The sequence below is a fragment of the Paramormyrops kingsleyae genome, unplaced genomic scaffold (genome assembly GCF_048594095.1).
Source record: "Paramormyrops kingsleyae isolate MSU_618 unplaced genomic scaffold, PKINGS_0.4 ups34, whole genome shotgun sequence".
Classification (NCBI taxonomy): domain Eukaryota; kingdom Metazoa; phylum Chordata; class Actinopteri; order Osteoglossiformes; family Mormyridae; genus Paramormyrops; species Paramormyrops kingsleyae.
The window spans coordinates 302038-322456 of NW_027325972.1; the positions used below are offsets into that span (position 1 = coordinate 302038).

The 20419-nt window shown below is 36.0% G+C and overlaps 5 long non-coding RNA genes across 5 annotated transcripts; all 5 read left to right on the forward strand.

Moving 5' to 3' along the window:
• Window positions 1-219: 219 nt before the first annotated feature.
• Window positions 220-1287, forward strand: LOC140585617 (uncharacterized). Its single transcript, XR_011987556.1, has 4 exons — window positions 220-315; window positions 776-860; window positions 1078-1149; window positions 1226-1287. It is a non-coding gene; the product is annotated as an uncharacterized lncRNA (long non-coding RNA).
• Window positions 1288-2642: 1355 nt separating this feature from the next.
• On the forward strand, window positions 2643-3704 carry LOC140585622 (uncharacterized). Its single transcript, XR_011987561.1, has 3 exons — window positions 2643-2696; window positions 3307-3406; window positions 3632-3704. It is a non-coding gene; the product is annotated as an uncharacterized lncRNA (long non-coding RNA).
• Window positions 3705-9916: 6212 nt separating this feature from the next.
• Window positions 9917-10984, forward strand: LOC140585616 (uncharacterized). The gene is made up of 4 exons (XR_011987555.1): window positions 9917-10012; window positions 10473-10557; window positions 10775-10846; window positions 10923-10984. It is a non-coding gene; the product is annotated as an uncharacterized lncRNA (long non-coding RNA).
• Window positions 10985-12339: 1355 nt separating this feature from the next.
• LOC140585621 (uncharacterized) lies at window positions 12340-13401 on the forward strand. Its single transcript, XR_011987560.1, has 3 exons — window positions 12340-12393; window positions 13004-13103; window positions 13329-13401. It is a non-coding gene; the product is annotated as an uncharacterized lncRNA (long non-coding RNA).
• Window positions 13402-15632: 2231 nt separating this feature from the next.
• On the forward strand, window positions 15633-16694 carry LOC140585620 (uncharacterized). Its single transcript, XR_011987559.1, has 3 exons — window positions 15633-15686; window positions 16297-16396; window positions 16622-16694. It is a non-coding gene; the product is annotated as an uncharacterized lncRNA (long non-coding RNA).
• Window positions 16695-20419: the final 3725 nt, after the last annotated feature.

Below are 20419 nucleotides of genomic sequence, written 5' to 3' on the forward strand. Positions count from 1 at the left end.
ATAACAGTACCTGAACTGCTATGTTAGTAAGATGATACCAGAAAAGTCACATAACAATTCCTAAACTGCTATGTTAGTAAGATGATACCAGAAACCACACATCGCAATTCCGAAATTGCTACGGCCAGAAAGTTAGTGTAATGAAACATATCTGTCAATGATTTATTCATGATATGCAAATATATTTATAGACTTTGGTCACGTGAGTCGGTGGTTCAGTATAAAAGTCTCGGTAATTTTTTACGAGCTCACAAACACATTGTAAAGCTGTTTAGACGTGCATCTGGCAAGCATAACTTTTAGAAGCATTATTTGGTAAGTAATGTAAAACCTTTCTTTAGTAGCATTTAGTCTTCTACAATAAGTTTTAAGCCATCTCACTGCTTTTTCATAGTGAAACCGTTAGACTATAATTTTTGAATGTTAGTAACCCGCTGCACCCGTCAAATAACGGTGACTGAAAATTGTTTGATAGGCTAATGAAGATTAAAAACGTGCAAGTACTTATGCATATTATTGCATTTGACTTATAATCAAGTCTGTTGATGTTTTTCCAGTGCTTAGAAACTTCTAGAAGGTTCGTAATTCGGAAATGCTATGAAGCTTAATGCTAGATAATGTAATTTCGGAAATGCTATAATGTAATTGCAGCAATTTCAGAAATGCTACAATGAAATTACGGCAATGCTATGAAGCTTGACGCTAGATGATGCAATTCTGGAAATGCTATAATGTAATTCCGGCAATGCTATGAAGCTTCATGCATCTTTTCCAGGATAATCATCACCATGGCAGAAAGGACTGACAAAACCAGCGATGAAACTGCGTCAGCTGAGAACACGAAAAATGAAGAGGCTGAAGTAAGTAAAACCAATTTATTGTCACAGATACATACACAGATAAAACTAAAAACATACATAATTAAAGTTTTCGGCAACCATTACAATACCTTAACAATATCTGTGAGATTATGAAAAGGCAAGCTGGTGAGGCATTGCATGCACAGAAAAACACATATACATGTATATTTCTTGACATGTATGTTGTTAATTATAAGTTTGTCTTAATTTGTTGAAGCTACTGGAAGAAAAATTGAAATTAATCCTGGCTGATGTTGAAGTCTGGAATGAAAAATTCAATGAGTTCACTGTAAGAACACTTTCATTTGATTTCATTGGTTGTTCAAAATTAAAAACATGAAGCTGATGAAATACTTACCTTTCAGATCTCCATGCCTGTGCGAGACAATCTTCTCCTGCTAGATATGTTGAATGAGATGAAGATGACCTTAAACAATATGTGTACATTAGTGAAGTCATTCTTTAAGTAAGTTGTATCATAACTTTGAAAAAGGTAATGTGCTACTGCCACTACTATTTACTGTTATGTTTGCTGTTGATTGATGTTTGTCATCTGTCTATTTAAATTTCAGGGCTGAGGATGCATCCGTGGCGACTCCACGAACCGCTCAACGTCGGATGTAATTTAAAATGTTGTTTTTTTTTCTTTTTTAAAAATGTTAAGTTTAATAAAGGCTTGTTGAGTTTCATCAGTGATTGACTTTGTCATTCACGTTAATGACGTGTCGCAAATCCGGAATTGCTAGGTAACAGTTCTGAACACAACCTTAATTAATCTGAACTGCACCATATGGTACCGGAAAAGTCACATAATACCTTAATTGCTACGTTAGTAAGATGATACCAGAAAAGTCACATGACAATACCTGCATTGCTAACTTAATTAGATGGTACCAGAGAAGTCACATCACAGTTCCTGAACTGCTAAGTTAGTAAGATGATAGCAGAAAAGTCACGTCACAATACCTGAAGTGCTAAGTTAGTAGGATGATACCAGAAATGTGACACATCAATACCTGAACTGCTAAGTTAGTGAGATGATACCAGAAAAGTCACATAACAATACCTGGAGTGCTACGTTAGTAAGATGATACCAGAAATGTCACATAACAATACCTGAACTGCTACGTTATTGAGATGATACCAGAAAAGTCACATAACAACACCTGAAGTGCTAGGTTAATATGATGACACCAGAAAACACACATCACAATGCCGTAATTGCTAGGTTAGTAATATGATAACAGAATTGTCACATACCAGAAATGTCACATAACAATACCTGAACTGCTATGTTAGTGAGATGATACCAGAAATGTCACATAACAATACCTGAACTGCTACGTTAGTGAGATGATACCAGAAATGTCACATAACAGTACCTGAACTGCTACGTTAGTGAGATGATACCAGAAATGTGACATAACAATGCTGGCATTGCTAAGTTAGTAATATGATACCAGAAATGTGACATAACAATGCTGTAATCGCTAAGTTAGTAATATAATACCAGAAATGTCACATAACAATACCTGAACTGCTATGTTAGTAAGATGATAGCAGAAAAGTCACATAACAATTCCTAATCTGCTACGTTAGTAAGATGATACCAGAAACCACACATCGCAATTCCGAAATTGCTAAGGCCAGAAAGTTAGTGCAATGAAACATATCTGTCAATGATTTATTCATGATATGCAAATATATTCATAGACTTTGGTCACGTGAGTCGGTGGTTCAGTATAAAAGTCTCGGTAATTTTTCCGAGCTCACAAACACATTGGAAAGCTGTTTAGACGTGCATCTGGCAAGCATAACTTTTAGAAGCATTATTTGGTAAGTAATGTAAAACCTTTCTTTAGTAGCATTTAGTCTTCTACAATAAGTTTTAAGCCATCTCACTGTTTCTCATAGTGAAACCGTTAGACTATAATTTTTAAATGTTAGTAACCCGCTGCACCCGTCAAATAGACTGAAATTTGTTTGATAGGCTAATGAAGATTCAAAACGTGCAGGTACTTATGCATATTATTGCATTTGACTTATAATCAAGTCTATTGATGTTTTTCCAATGCTTAGAAACTTCTAGAAGGTTCTTGACGTAATTCAGAAATTCTATGAAGCTTCATGCTAGATAATGTAATTTCGGAAATGCTATAACGTAATTGCAGCAATGCTATGAAGCTTGACGCTTGATGATGCAATCCCGGAAATGTTATAACGTAATTCTGGCAATGCTATGAAGCTTCATGCTAGATGATGCAATTACGGAAATGCTATAACGTAATTACGGCAATGCTATGACGCTTCACGCTAGAGAATGCAATTACGGAAAGGGTTGTGTGTCAATCAGAGTCAGTCTAAGAGACTTTGCGGTGGCTTGTATTCTGTAGTGCCATATATTGCAATTGATGAGATATAAAAGACTAACTTTAATCTTTTCCAGGATAATCATTGTCATCATGGAAAAGACAACCAATAAGACTGACAAACCAGGAAATGAAGAAAGTGCGTCAGCTCAGAACCCCATAAATGAAGATGCTAAAGTAAGTAACAACAGTTTATTGTCATGGACAATTACATAGATAAAACTAAAAACATATATCATTATATATCTTGTCATAACATCACATTACCTTGAGAATATCTCTGAGATTATGAAAAGGCAAGTTGGTTGAGGTATTGCACAGAAACCAAAATAAATATATATTTATATCAATGCATATGTTTATTATCATCTTAGTGATAAAGATGTTTGTCCTGATTTAAAGAAGGCAGCGTTTGAATCCTTGAACTGCATCCTGGCTGATACTGAAGCCTGGATCCGTGCAATCGATGAGAGCTTTGTAAGAATACTTTCATTTAATTTCATTAGTTGTTCAAAAATTAAAAACATGAAACTGATTAAATACTTACCTTTTAGATCTGCCCATTTGTGAAAGAAGATCCTCCCCTGCTAGCGGCGCTGACACAGTTGAAAATCAATCTGCTCGATATCGGCGATATTTTGAAGACATTTCCAAAGTAAGCTGCATCGAGACATTGAAAAAGTTAATGTGCTACTGCCACTACTATTACTTAATGTTATGGTTGCTGTCACTGGTGATTGATGTTTGCTGTCTGTCTGTCTAAATTTCAGGCATGACGATGCATCCGGGCGAACTGCTTGAGTCCCTACACATCAACATGTTTTATTTTCAGTTGTGATTAATAAAAGTTACTTAGGTTTCATCATTGTCTGACTTTTTGATTTTCCATAATGCTTACTGATAATGTCTTATTGGTCATGTTAATGTTTCATAATTACATCAGTGTTATTAGCAATACCTGAATTGCTAAGGTAGTAAGATGATACCAGAAACCACACATCACGGTTCCAAAATCACTAAGTTTGTTAGATGATACCACAAAAGTCACATAACAATTCCGAATCTGCTACGTTAGTAAGATGGTACCAGAAAAGTCACATAACAATACCTAAACTGCTACGTTAGTAAGATGATACCAGAAAACACACATCACAATTCCGGAATTGCTAAGCTAGTAAGATGATACCAGAAAAGTCACATAACAATACCTGAATTGCTAAGTTAGTAAGATGATACCAGAAAAGTCACGTCACAATACCTGAATTGCTAAGTTAGTAAGATGATAACAGAAAAGTCACATAACAATTCCTAATCTGCTAAATTAGTAAGATGATACCAGAAAAGCCACATAACAATACCTGGATTGCTAAGTTAGTAAGATAATAACAGAAAAGTCACATAACAATTCCTAATCTGCTAAATTAGTAAGATGATACCAGAAAAGCCACATAACAATACCTGGATTGCTAAGTTAGTAAGATGATACCAGAAACGTCATGTCACAATGCCGTAATTGCTAGGTTAGTAATATGATACCAGAAAAGACACATCGCAATTCCTAAAGTGCTAAGTTAGTAAGATGATAACAGAAAAGACACATCGCAATTCCTAAAGTGCTAGGTTAGTAATATGATACCAGAAACGTCACATAGCAATACCTGAATTGCTAAGTTAGTAAGATGATTCCAGAAACCACACATCACAGTTCCGAAATCGCTAAGTTAGTAAGATGATATCAGAAAAGTCACATAACAATTCCTAATCTGCTAGGTTAGTAATATGATATCAGAAAAGTCACGTCACAGTACCGGAAGTGCTAGGTTAGTAGGATGATACCAGAAAAGTCACGTCACAATACCTGAAGTGCTAGGTTAGTAGGATGATAACAGAAAACACACATCACAATGCCGTAATTGCTAAGTTAGTAATATGGTACCAGAAAAGCCACATCGCAATCCCTAAAGTGCTAAGTTAGTAAGATGATACCAGAAAAGTCACGTCACAGTACCGGAATTGCTAGATTAGTAAGATGGTACCAGAAAAGTCACATAGCAATACCTGAATTGCTAAGTTAGTGAGATGATACCAGAAAAGTCACATAACAATTCCTACAGTGCTAAGTTAGTAAGATGATACCAGAAATGTGACATAACAATACCTGAACTGCTATGTTAGTGAGATGATACCAGAAAAGTCACATAACAATACCTGAACTGCTACGTTAGTAAGATGGTACCAGAAAAGTCACATAGCAATACCTGAAATGCTACGTTAGTAAGATGATACCAGAAAAGTCACGACACAATACCTGAAGTGCTAAGTTAGTAGGATGATACCAGAAACCACACATCGCAATCCCGGAATCGCTAAGTTAGTAAGATGATACCAGAAAAGTCACATAACAATACCTGAACTGCTATGTTAGTAAGATGATACCAGAAATGTCACATAACAATACCTGAACTGCTAGGTTAGTAAGATGATACCAGAAGTCACATAACAATTACTGCAGTGCTAAGTCAGTAAGATGATACCAGAAACCACACATCGCAATGCCGGAATTGCTAAGGCCAGAAAGCTAGTGTAATGAAACATATCTGTCAATGATTTATTCATGATATGCAAATATATTCATAGACTTTGGTCACGTGAGTCGGTGGTTCAGTATAAAAGTCTCGGTAATTTTTCCGAGCTCACAAACACATTGGAAAGCTGTTTAGACGTGCATCTGGCAAGCATAACTTTTAGAAGCATTATTTGGTAAGTAATGTAAAACCTTTCTTTAGTAGCATTTAGTCTTCTACAATAAGTTTTAAGCCATCTCACTGTTTCTCATAGTGAAACCGTTAGACTATAATTTTTAAATGTTAGTAACCCGCTGCACCCGTCAAATAGACTGAAAATTGTTTGATAGGCTAATGAAGATTCAAAACGTGCAGGTACTTATGCATATTATTGCATTTGACTTATAATCAAGTCTATTGATGTTTTTCCAATGCTTAGAAACTTCTAGAAGGTTCTTGACGTAATTCAGAAATTCTATGAAGCTTCATGCTAGATAATGTAATTTCGGAAATGCTATAACGTAATTGCAGCAATGCTATGAAGCTTGAAGCTAGATAATGCAATTTCAGAAATGCTACAATGAAATTACGGCAATGCTATGAAGCTTGACGCTAGATGATGCAATTCTGGAAATGTTATAACGGAATTCTGGCAATGCTATGAAGCTTCATGCTAGATGATGCAATTACGGAAATGCTATAACGTAATTACGGCAATGCTATGACGCTTCACGCTAGAGAATGCAATTACGGAAAGGGTTGTGTGTCAATCAGAGTCAGTCTAAGAGACTTTGTGGTGGCTTGTATTCTGTAGTGCCATATATTGCAATTGATGAGATATAAAAGACTAACTTTAATCTTTTCCAGGATAATCATCATCAGCATGGCAAAGAGGACCAGTAAAACTGACAAACCAGTAGATGAAGAATGTGAGTCAACTCCGAAACGTAAAGATGAAGAGGCTGAAGTAAGTAACAACAATTTATTGTGATTGATACATGCAGAGGTAAAATTAAAAACATACATGATTAAAGTTCTTGTCTATATATATATAAATCAATGCATATGCTGTTATTAAACATATGTTTGTCTTCATTGATTAAAGACAGAATCTGAAAGTTTGAAATCTATCCTGGCTGATATTGAAGACTGGAATCATACAATCGATGAGGACACTGTAAGAACACTTTAATTTAATTTCAGTAGTTGTTTAAAATTAAAAACATTACACTGATTAAATACTTACCATTCAGAACAGCCCATTTGTGAAAGACGATCCTCAACTGCTAAGGACGATGAAACAGTTGAAGGCCAGTCTGCTCGATGTCAGCTATGTTTTGAAGAATTTGCTGAAGTAAGCTGCATCAAAATGTTGAAAAAGCTAATGTGCTACTGCCAATACTATTGCTTTACTGTTATAGTTGCTGTCGCTGGTGATTGATGTGTCTGCTGTCTGCCTAAATTTCAGGCCTGAGGATGCAGTGGTGCCGACTGCTCCAGTCCATCAAAGTTAGATTTTATGAAGATGCTGTTAAGTTTAATAAAAGATTAAGTTAAATCATTGTCTGACTTCTTTGTTTTGCATATTGGTCACTAGACAAGTCATAGTGTCTTACCGGTTTGTAATAGTCAAATGAACCCATAAAAGGTACATTGCAATTCCGGAGTTAAGTTAGTGAAAAGGACATATCGCAATACCGAAGTTGCTAAGTTAGTAAGATGATACCAGAAAAGTCACGTCACAATACCTGAAGTGCTAGGTTAGTAGGATGATAACAGAAAACACACATCACAATGCCGTAATTGCTAAGTTAGTAATATGATACCAGAAAAGTCACATAGCAACACCTGAACTGCTAAGTTAGTGAGATGATACCAGAAATGTGACATAACAATACCTGAACTGCTAAGTTAGTAAGATGATACCAGAAATGTCACATAACACTACCTGGACTGCTAGGTTAGTCAGATGATACCAGAAAAGTCACATCGCAATTCCTAAAGTGCTAAGTTAGTGAGATGATACCAGAAATGTCACATAACAATACCTGAACCGCTAAGTTAGTCAGACGATACCAGAAATGTCACATAACAATATCTAAACTGCTAAGTTAGTGAGATGATACTGGAAAAGTCACATAACAATACCTGAACTGCTAAGTTAGTGAGATGATACCAGAAAAGCCACATAACGATACCTGAACTGCAACGTTAGTAAGATGATACCAGAAAAGTCACATAGCAATACCTGAACTGCTAAGTTAGTAAGATGATACCAGAAAAGTCACATAACAATACCTGAACTGCTACGTTAGTGAGATGATACCAGAAAAGTCACATAACAATACCTGAACTGCTACGTTATTGAGATGATACCAGAAAAGTCACATAACAACACCTGAAGTGCTAGGTTAATATGATGATACCAGAAAACACATCACAATGCCGTAATTGCTAGGTTAGTAATATGATAACAGAATTGTCACATCGCAATTACTAAAGTGCTAAGTTAGTAAGATGATACCAGAAAAGTCACGTCACAATACTGGAATTGCTAGATTAGTAAGATGATACCAGAAATGTCACGCCGCAGTTCCGGGATTGCTAAGTTAGTAAGATGATACCAGAAAAGTCACGTCACAATGCCGTAATTGATAAGTTAGTAAGATGATACCAGAAAACACACGTCACAATTCTGACGTTGCTAAGTTAGTCAAACCGGAAAACGCACGTTTCCGGAAATATCACTAACAAAGTTGGTTTTGTAATATTAAAAACATTGTAGAAATTTTTTGGTCAGGTCTGCACTGATGATGCTGCACGTGCTTCATCAGGCATCCGTCTAGTATGTCTCCACCGAGTTTCAGACCTGCAGCTCGTACGGCTGGGCCGTTACTGCCCCTCATGTTCGTTTGCGGCCTACTCTCTCATATGTCCCCATTGACTTGCATTGCCCAACTTAGCAAATTCTACAGCCCACTATAGCTCTTTGGTAAGTGCTGCGTTCATGAGGCTTGGCACACTTATTCATACGTATACCTAGTTTGTGCAGGCCGAATTTCAGACCTCTAGCTCGTACGGCTCAGCCGTGACGCCCCCACATGTTAGTTTGAGGCCTAGTGAAAAAAGTGCAGCCACTAATGATAAAATATGCGTTGGTTTCAAATTAAGGAGGCATAATTTTAATGAACATGTATAGATTACATTTAGGAGCAGACTGTCTAGTATCAGGAGCACTTTTAATCATTTTCCTAGGTCACTGCTACCTGAAGTTATGGCCTGTCTAATGAGAGGTGTGGTGTCTCCATTCACTTAACATTGCCTACCATAGCAAATTCAAGAGGTCACTGTAGGCCTTTCGTAAGGGTCACATTCATAAAACTTGGCAGACTTTATCCAGAGCTGATCTACTTTATGCATGCCAAAGGTCAGATGTGTAGGTCATACGGTTCGGCCGTGACGCCCCCTAATGTTAGTTTGAGGCCTAGTAAGACGGGAAAACACTTAGTACTTCCGACATTGCTAAGTTAGTGAGATGATACCAGAAATGTCACATAACAATAACTGAACTTCTAAGTAAGTAGGATGATACCAGAAAACAAACATCACAATGCCGTAATTGCTAAGTTAGTAATATGATACCAGAAAAGTCACATAACAATTCCTAATCTGCTAAGTTAGTAAGATGATACCAGAAAAGTCACGTCACAAGACCTGAAGTGCTAAGTTAGTAGGATGATACCAGAAACCACACATCGCAATCCCGGAATCGCTAAGTTAGTAAGATGATACCAGAAAAGTCACATAACAATTACTAAAGTGCTAAGTTAGAAAGATGATACCAGAAAAGTCATATAGCAATACCTTAATTGCTAAGTTAGTGAGATGATACCAGAAATGTCACATAACAGTACCTGAACTGCTATGTTAGTAAGATGATACCAGAAAAGTCACATAACAATTCCTAAACTGCTATGTTAGTAAGATGATACCAGAAACCACACATCGCAATTCCGAAATTGCTACGGCCAGAAAGTTAGTGTAATGAAACATATCTGTCAATGATTTATTCATGATATGCAAATATATTTATAGACTTTGGTCACGTGAGTCGGTGGTTCAGTATAAAAGTCTCGGTAATTTTTTACGAGCTCACAAACACATTGTAAAGCTGTTTAGACGTGCATCTGGCAAGCATAACTTTTAGAAGCATTATTTGGTAAGTAATGTAAAACCTTTCTTTAGTAGCATTTAGTCTTCTACAATAAGTTTTAAGCCATCTCACTGCTTTTTCATAGTGAAACCGTTAGACTATAATTTTTGAATGTTAGTAACCCGCTGCACCCGTCAAATAACGGTGACTGAAAATTGTTTGATAGGCTAATGAAGATTAAAAACGTGCAAGTACTTATGCATATTATTGCATTTGACTTATAATCAAGTCTGTTGATGTTTTTCCAGTGCTTAGAAACTTCTAGAAGGTTCGTAATTCGGAAATGCTATGAAGCTTAATGCTAGATAATGTAATTTCGGAAATGCTATAATGTAATTGCAGCAATTTCAGAAATGCTACAATGAAATTACGGCAATGCTATGAAGCTTGACGCTAGATGATGCAATTCTGGAAATGCTATAATGTAATTCCGGCAATGCTATGAAGCTTCATGCATCTTTTCCAGGATAATCATCACCATGGCAGAAAGGACTGACAAAACCAGCGATGAAACTGCGTCAGCTGAGAACACGAAAAATGAAGAGGCTGAAGTAAGTAAAACCAATTTATTGTCACAGATACATACACAGATAAAACTAAAAACATACATAATTAAAGTTTTCGGCAACCATTACAATACCTTAACAATATCTGTGAGATTATGAAAAGGCAAGCTGGTGAGGCATTGCATGCACAGAAAAACACATATACATGTATATTTCTTGACATGTATGTTGTTAATTATAAGTTTGTCTTAATTTGTTGAAGCTACTGGAAGAAAAATTGAAATTAATCCTGGCTGATGTTGAAGTCTGGAATGAAAAATTCAATGAGTTCACTGTAAGAACACTTTCATTTGATTTCATTGGTTGTTCAAAATTAAAAACATGAAGCTGATGAAATACTTACCTTTCAGATCTCCATGCCTGTGCGAGACAATCTTCTCCTGCTAGATATGTTGAATGAGATGAAGATGACCTTAAACAATATGTGTACATTAGTGAAGTCATTCTTTAAGTAAGTTGTATCATAACTTTGAAAAAGGTAATGTGCTACTGCCACTACTATTTACTGTTATGTTTGCTGTTGATTGATGTTTGTCATCTGTCTATTTAAATTTCAGGGCTGAGGATGCATCCGTGGCGACTCCACGAACCGCTCAACGTCGGATGTAATTTAAAATGTTGTTTTTTTTTCTTTTTTAAAAATGTTAAGTTTAATAAAGGCTTGTTGAGTTTCATCAGTGATTGACTTTGTCATTCACGTTAATGACGTGTCGCAAATCCGGAATTGCTAGGTAACAGTTCTGAACACAACCTTAATTAATCTGAACTGCACCATATGGTACCGGAAAAGTCACATAATACCTTAATTGCTACGTTAGTAAGATGATACCAGAAAAGTCACATGACAATACCTGCATTGCTAACTTAATTAGATGGTACCAGAGAAGTCACATCACAGTTCCTGAACTGCTAAGTTAGTAAGATGATAGCAGAAAAGTCACGTCACAATACCTGAAGTGCTAAGTTAGTAGGATGATACCAGAAATGTGACACATCAATACCTGAACTGCTAAGTTAGTGAGATGATACCAGAAAAGTCACATAACAATACCTGGAGTGCTACGTTAGTAAGATGATACCAGAAATGTCACATAACAATACCTGAACTGCTACGTTATTGAGATGATACCAGAAAAGTCACATAACAACACCTGAAGTGCTAGGTTAATATGATGACACCAGAAAACACACATCACAATGCCGTAATTGCTAGGTTAGTAATATGATAACAGAATTGTCACATACCAGAAATGTCACATAACAATACCTGAACTGCTATGTTAGTGAGATGATACCAGAAATGTCACATAACAATACCTGAACTGCTACGTTAGTGAGATGATACCAGAAATGTCACATAACAGTACCTGAACTGCTACGTTAGTGAGATGATACCAGAAATGTGACATAACAATGCTGGCATTGCTAAGTTAGTAATATGATACCAGAAATGTGACATAACAATGCTGTAATCGCTAAGTTAGTAATATAATACCAGAAATGTCACATAACAATACCTGAACTGCTATGTTAGTAAGATGATAGCAGAAAAGTCACATAACAATTCCTAATCTGCTACGTTAGTAAGATGATACCAGAAACCACACATCGCAATTCCGAAATTGCTAAGGCCAGAAAGTTAGTGCAATGAAACATATCTGTCAATGATTTATTCATGATATGCAAATATATTCATAGACTTTGGTCACGTGAGTCGGTGGTTCAGTATAAAAGTCTCGGTAATTTTTCCGAGCTCACAAACACATTGGAAAGCTGTTTAGACGTGCATCTGGCAAGCATAACTTTTAGAAGCATTATTTGGTAAGTAATGTAAAACCTTTCTTTAGTAGCATTTAGTCTTCTACAATAAGTTTTAAGCCATCTCACTGTTTCTCATAGTGAAACCGTTAGACTATAATTTTTAAATGTTAGTAACCCGCTGCACCCGTCAAATAGACTGAAATTTGTTTGATAGGCTAATGAAGATTCAAAACGTGCAGGTACTTATGCATATTATTGCATTTGACTTATAATCAAGTCTATTGATGTTTTTCCAATGCTTAGAAACTTCTAGAAGGTTCTTGACGTAATTCAGAAATTCTATGAAGCTTCATGCTAGATAATGTAATTTCGGAAATGCTATAACGTAATTGCAGCAATGCTATGAAGCTTGACGCTTGATGATGCAATCCCGGAAATGTTATAACGTAATTCTGGCAATGCTATGAAGCTTCATGCTAGATGATGCAATTACGGAAATGCTATAACGTAATTACGGCAATGCTATGACGCTTCACGCTAGAGAATGCAATTACGGAAAGGGTTGTGTGTCAATCAGAGTCAGTCTAAGAGACTTTGCGGTGGCTTGTATTCTGTAGTGCCATATATTGCAATTGATGAGATATAAAAGACTAACTTTAATCTTTTCCAGGATAATCATTGTCATCATGGAAAAGACAACCAATAAGACTGACAAACCAGGAAATGAAGAAAGTGCGTCAGCTCAGAACCCCATAAATGAAGATGCTAAAGTAAGTAACAACAGTTTATTGTCATGGACAATTACATAGATAAAACTAAAAACATATATCATTATATATCTTGTCATAACATCACATTACCTTGAGAATATCTCTGAGATTATGAAAAGGCAAGTTGGTTGAGGTATTGCACAGAAACCAAAATAAATATATATTTATATCAATGCATATGTTTATTATCATCTTAGTGATAAAGATGTTTGTCCTGATTTAAAGAAGGCAGCGTTTGAATCCTTGAACTGCATCCTGGCTGATACTGAAGCCTGGATCCGTGCAATCGATGAGAGCTTTGTAAGAATACTTTCATTTAATTTCATTAGTTGTTCAAAAATTAAAAACATGAAACTGATTAAATACTTACCTTTTAGATCTGCCCATTTGTGAAAGAAGATCCTCCCCTGCTAGCGGCGCTGACACAGTTGAAAATCAATCTGCTCGATATCGGCGATATTTTGAAGACATTTCCAAAGTAAGCTGCATCGAGACATTGAAAAAGTTAATGTGCTACTGCCACTACTATTACTTAATGTTATGGTTGCTGTCACTGGTGATTGATGTTTGCTGTCTGTCTGTCTAAATTTCAGGCATGACGATGCATCCGGGCGAACTGCTTGAGTCCCTACACATCAACATGTTTTATTTTCAGTTGTGATTAATAAAAGTTACTTAGGTTTCATCATTGTCTGACTTTTTGATTTTCCATAATGCTTACTGATAATGTCTTATTGGTCATGTTAATGTTTCATAATTACATCAGTGTTATTAGCAATACCTGAATTGCTAAGGTAGTAAGATGATACCAGAAACCACACATCACGGTTCCAAAATCACTAAGTTTGTTAGATGATACCACAAAAGTCACATAACAATTCCGAATCTGCTACGTTAGTAAGATGGTACCAGAAAAGTCACATAACAATACCTAAACTGCTACGTTAGTAAGATGATACCAGAAAACACACATCACAATTCCGGAATTGCTAAGCTAGTAAGATGATACCAGAAAAGTCACATAACAATACCTGAATTGCTAAGTTAGTAAGATGATACCAGAAAAGTCACGTCACAATACCTGAATTGCTAAGTTAGTAAGATGATAACAGAAAAGTCACATAACAATTCCTAATCTGCTAAATTAGTAAGATGATACCAGAAAAGCCACATAACAATACCTGGATTGCTAAGTTAGTAAGATAATAACAGAAAAGTCACATAACAATTCCTAATCTGCTAAATTAGTAAGATGATACCAGAAAAGCCACATAACAATACCTGGATTGCTAAGTTAGTAAGATGATACCAGAAACGTCATGTCACAATGCCGTAATTGCTAGGTTAGTAATATGATACCAGAAAAGACACATCGCAATTCCTAAAGTGCTAAGTTAGTAAGATGATAACAGAAAAGACACATCGCAATTCCTAAAGTGCTAGGTTAGTAATATGATACCAGAAACGTCACATAGCAATACCTGAATTGCTAAGTTAGTAAGATGATTCCAGAAACCACACATCACAGTTCCGAAATCGCTAAGTTAGTAAGATGATATCAGAAAAGTCACATAACAATTCCTAATCTGCTAGGTTAGTAATATGATATCAGAAAAGTCACGTCACAGTACCGGAAGTGCTAGGTTAGTAGGATGATACCAGAAAAGTCACGTCACAATACCTGAAGTGCTAGGTTAGTAGGATGATAACAGAAAACACACATCACAATGCCGTAATTGCTAAGTTAGTAATATGGTACCAGAAAAGCCACATCGCAATCCCTAAAGTGCTAAGTTAGTAAGATGATACCAGAAAAGTCACGTCACAGTACCGGAATTGCTAGATTAGTAAGATGGTACCAGAAAAGTCACATAGCAATACCTGAATTGCTAAGTTAGTGAGATGATACCAGAAAAGTCACATAACAATTCCTACAGTGCTAAGTTAGTAAGATGATACCAGAAATGTGACATAACAATACCTGAACTGCTATGTTAGTGAGATGATACCAGAAAAGTCACATAACAATACCTGAACTGCTACGTTAGTAAGATGGTACCAGAAAAGTCACATAGCAATACCTGAAATGCTACGTTAGTAAGATGATACCAGAAAAGTCACGACACAATACCTGAAGTGCTAAGTTAGTAGGATGATACCAGAAACCACACATCGCAATCCCGGAATCGCTAAGTTAGTAAGATGATACCAGAAAAGTCACATAACAATACCTGAACTGCTATGTTAGTAAGATGATACCAGAAATGTCACATAACAATACCTGAACTGCTAGGTTAGTAAGATGATACCAGAAGTCACATAACAATTACTGCAGTGCTAAGTCAGTAAGATGATACCAGAAACCACACATCGCAATGCCGGAATTGCTAAGGCCAGAAAGCTAGTGTAATGAAACATATCTGTCAATGATTTATTCATGATATGCAAATATATTCATAGACTTTGGTCACGTGAGTCGGTGGTTCAGTATAAAAGTCTCGGTAATTTTTCCGAGCTCACAAACACATTGGAAAGCTGTTTAGACGTGCATCTGGCAAGCATAACTTTTAGAAGCATTATTTGGTAAGTAATGTAAAACCTTTCTTTAGTAGCATTTAGTCTTCTACAATAAGTTTTAAGCCATCTCACTGTTTCTCATAGTGAAACCGTTAGACTATAATTTTTAAATGTTAGTAACCCGCTGCACCCGTCAAATAGACTGAAAATTGTTTGATAGGCTAATGAAGATTCAAAACGTGCAGGTACTTATGCATATTATTGCATTTGACTTATAATCAAGTCTATTGATGTTTTTCCAATGCTTAGAAACTTCTAGAAGGTTCTTGACGTAATTCAGAAATTCTATGAAGCTTCATGCTAGATAATGTAATTTCGGAAATGCTATAACGTAATTGCAGCAATGCTATGAAGCTTGACGCTTGATGATGCAATCCCGGAAATGTTATAACGTAATTCTGGCAATGCTATGAAGCTTCATGCTAGATGATGCAATTACGGAAATGCTATAACGTAATTACGGCAATGCTATGACGCTTCACGCTAGAGAATGCAATTACGGAAAGGGTTGTGTGTCAATCAGAGTCAGTCTAAGAGACTTTGCGGTGGCTTGTATTCTGTAGTGCCATATATTGCAATTGATGAGATATAAAAGACTAACTTTAATCTTTTCCAGGATAATCATTGTCATCATGGAAAAGACAACCAATAAGACTGACAAACCAGGAAATGAAGAAAGTGCGTCAGCTCAGAACCCCATAAATGAAGATGCTAAAGTAAGTAACAACAGTTTATTGTCATGGACAATTACATAGATAAAACTAAAAACATATATCATTATATATCTTGTCATAACATCACATTACCTTGAGAATATCTCTGAGATTATGAAAAGGCAAGTTGGTTGAGGTATTGCACAGAAACCAAAATAAATATATATTTATATCAATGCATATGTTTATTATCATCTTAGTGATAAAGATGTTTGTCCTGATTTAAAGAAGGCAGCGTTTGAATCCTTGAACTGCATCCTGGCTGATACTGAAGCCTGGATCCGTGCAATCGATGAGAGCTTTGTAAGAATACTTTCATTTAATTTCATTAGTTGTTCAAAAATTAAAAACATGAAACTGATTAAATACTTACCTTTTAGATCTGCCCATTTGTGAAAGAAGATCCTCCCCTGCTAGCGGCGCTGACACAGTTGAAAATCAATCTGCTCGATATCGGCGATATTTTGAAGACATTTCCAAAGTAAGCTGCATCGAGACATTGAAAAAGTTAATGTGCTACTGCCACTACTATTACTTAATGTTATGGTTGCTGTCACTGGTGATTGATGTTTGCTGTCTGTCTGTCTAAATTTCAGGCATGACGATGCATCCGGGCGAACTGCTTGAGTCCCTACACATCAACATGTTTTATTTTCAGTTGTGATTAATAAAAGTTACTTAGGTTTCATCATTGTCTGACTTTTTGATTTTCCATAATGCTTACTGATAATGTCTTATTGGTCATGTTAATGTTTCATAATTACATCAGTGTTATTAGCAATACCTGAATTGCTAAGGTAGTAAGATGATACCAGAAACCACACATCACGGTTCCAAAATCACTAAGTTTGTTAGATGATACCACAAAAGTCACATAACAATTCCGAATCTGCTACGTTAGTAAGATGGTACCAGAAAAGTCACATAACAATACCTAAACTGCTACGTTAGTAAGATGATACCAGAAAACACACATCACAATTCCGGAATTGCTAAGCTAGTAAGATGATACCAGAAAAGTCACATAACAATACCTGAATTGCTAAGTTAGTAAGATGATACCAGAAAAGTCACGTCACAATACCTGAATTGCTAAGTTAGTAAGATGATAACAGAAAAGTCACATAACAATTCCTAATCTGCTAAATTAGTAAGATGATACCAGAAAAGCCACATAACAATACCTGGATTGCTAAGTTAGTAAGATAATAACAGAAAAGTCACATAACAATTCCTAATCTGCTAAATTAGTAAGATGATACCAGAAAAGCCACATAACAATACCTGGATTGCTAAGTTAGTAAGATGATACCAGAAACGTCATGTCACAATGCCGTAATTGCTAGGTTAGTAATATGATACCAGAAAAGACACATCGCAATTCCTAAAGTGCTAAGTTAGTAAGATGATAACAGAAAAGACACATCGCAATTCCTAAAGTGCTAGGTTAGTAATATGATACCAGAAACGTCACATAGCAATACCTGAATTGCTAAGTTAGTAAGATGATTCCAGAAACCACACATCACAGTTCCGAAATCGCTAAGTTAGTAAGATGATATCAGAAAAGTCACATAACAATTCCTAATCTGCTAGGTTAGTAATATGATATCAGAAAAGTCACGTCACAGTACCGGAAGTGCTAGGTTAGTAGGATGATACCAGAAAAGTCACGTCACAATACCTGAAGTGCTAGGTTAGTAGGATGATAACAGAAAACACACATCACAATGCCGTAATTGCTAAGTTAGTAATATGGTACCAGAAAAGCCACATCGCAATCCCTAAAGTGCTAAGTTAGTAAGATGATACCAGAAAAGTCACGTCACAGTACCGGAATTGCTAGATTAGTAAGATGGTACCAGAAAAGTCACATAGCAATACCTGAATTGCTAAGTTAGTGAGATGATACCAGAAAAGTCACATAACAATTCCTACAGTGCTAAGTTAGTAAGATGATACCAGAAATGTGACATAACAATACCTGAACTGCTATGTTAGTGAGATGATACCAGAAAAGTCACATAACAATACCTGAACTGCTACGTTAGTAAGATGGTACCAGAAAAGTCACATAGCAATACCTGAAATGCTACGTTAGTAAGATGATACCAGAAAAGTCACGACACAATACCTGAAGTGCTAAGTTAGTAGGATGATACCAGAAACCACACATCGCAATCCCGGAATCGCTAAGTTAGTAAGATGATACCAGAAAAGTCACATAACAATACCTGAACTGCTATGTTAGTAAGATGATACCAGAAATGTCACATAACAATACCTGAACTGCTAGGTTAGTAAGATGATACCAGAAGTCACATAACAATTACTGCAGTGCTAAGTCAGTAAGATGATACCAGAAACCACACATCGCAATGCCGGAATTGCTAAGGCCAGAAAGCTAGTGTAATGAAACATATCTGTCAATGATTTATTCATGATATGCAAATATATTCATAGACTTTGGTCACGTGAGTCGGTGGTTCAGTATAAAAGTCTCGGTAATTTTTCCGAGCTCACAAACACATTGGAAAGCTGTTTAGACGTGCATCTGGCAAGCATAACTTTTAGAAGCATTATTTGGTAAGTAATGTAAAACCTTTCTTTAGTAGCATTTAGTCTTCTACAATAAGTTTTAAGCCATCTCACTGTTTCTCATAGTGAAACCGTTAGACTATAATTTTTAAATGTTAGTAACCCGCTGCACCCGTCAAATAGACTGAAAATTGTTTGATAGGCTAATGAAGATTCAAAACGTGCAGGTACTTATGCATATTATTGCATTTGACTTATAATCAAGTCTATTGATGTTTTTCCAATGCTTAGAAACTTCTAGAAGGTTCTTGACGTAATTCAGAAATTCTATGAAGCTTCATGCTAGATAATGTAATTTCGGAAATGCTATAACGTAATTGCAGCAATGCTATGAAGCTTGAAGCTAGATAATGCAATTTCAGAAATGCTACAATGAAATTACGGCAATGCTATGAAGCTTGACGCTAGATGATGCAATTCTGGAAATGTTATAACGGAATTCTGGCAATGCTATGAAGCTTCATGCTAGATGATGCAATTACGGAAATGCTATAACGTAATTACGGCAATGCTATGACGCTTCACGCTAGAGAATGCAATTACGGAAAGGGTTGTGTCAATCAGAGTCAGTCTAAGAGACTTTGTGGTGGCTTGTATTCTGTAGTGCCATATATTGCAATTGATGAGATATAAAAGACTAGCTTTAATCTTTTCCAGGATAATCATCTTCATAATGGCAAGAATGATGGACAAGTCAAACGACCCAGAGAATCAAAAAACTGAGTCATCTTACAGCAAAATAATTGATGAAGCTGACGTAAGTAACAGTAATTTTTTGTCATAGATAAATATATCGGTAAAACTAAAGGCATACATTATTAAAGTTCTTGTCATACCATCACAATACCTTGAGAATATATGCGAGATTATGAAAAGGCAAGCTGGTGAGGCATTGCACACATAAATATGTAATTGCATATATATATATGCTGTTTTTAAACATATGTTTATCCTGATTCATTGAAGGCAGCAACTGTAATGTTGCATCTGAAGTCCATCCTGGCTGATATTGAAGACTGGAATCGAGATATCGATAAGGACATTGTAAGAGCAATTTAATTTCATTTCATTAGTTGCTCAAAATTAAAAACGTGAAACTGATTAATGACGTACCTTTCAGATCTGCCCATTTGTGAAAGGTGATCCTCTCATGCTAGAGGCGATGAAACTGTTGAAGGCCAGCCTGCTTGAAGTCAGCGATATTCTGAAGAAGATGCTAAAGTAAGCTGCATCAAAACATTGAAATAGCTATTGTGCTACTGTCACTACTATTACTTCACTGTTATAGTTGCTGTCATTGGTAATTGATGTTTTTCTGCTGTCTGTTTAAATTTTAGGCCTGAGGATGCACCAACTGCCAAAGTCCCTCGACATCGGATTTAATCAAGATGTTAAATTTAATAAAAGGTTGTTGAGTTTCATCAGTGT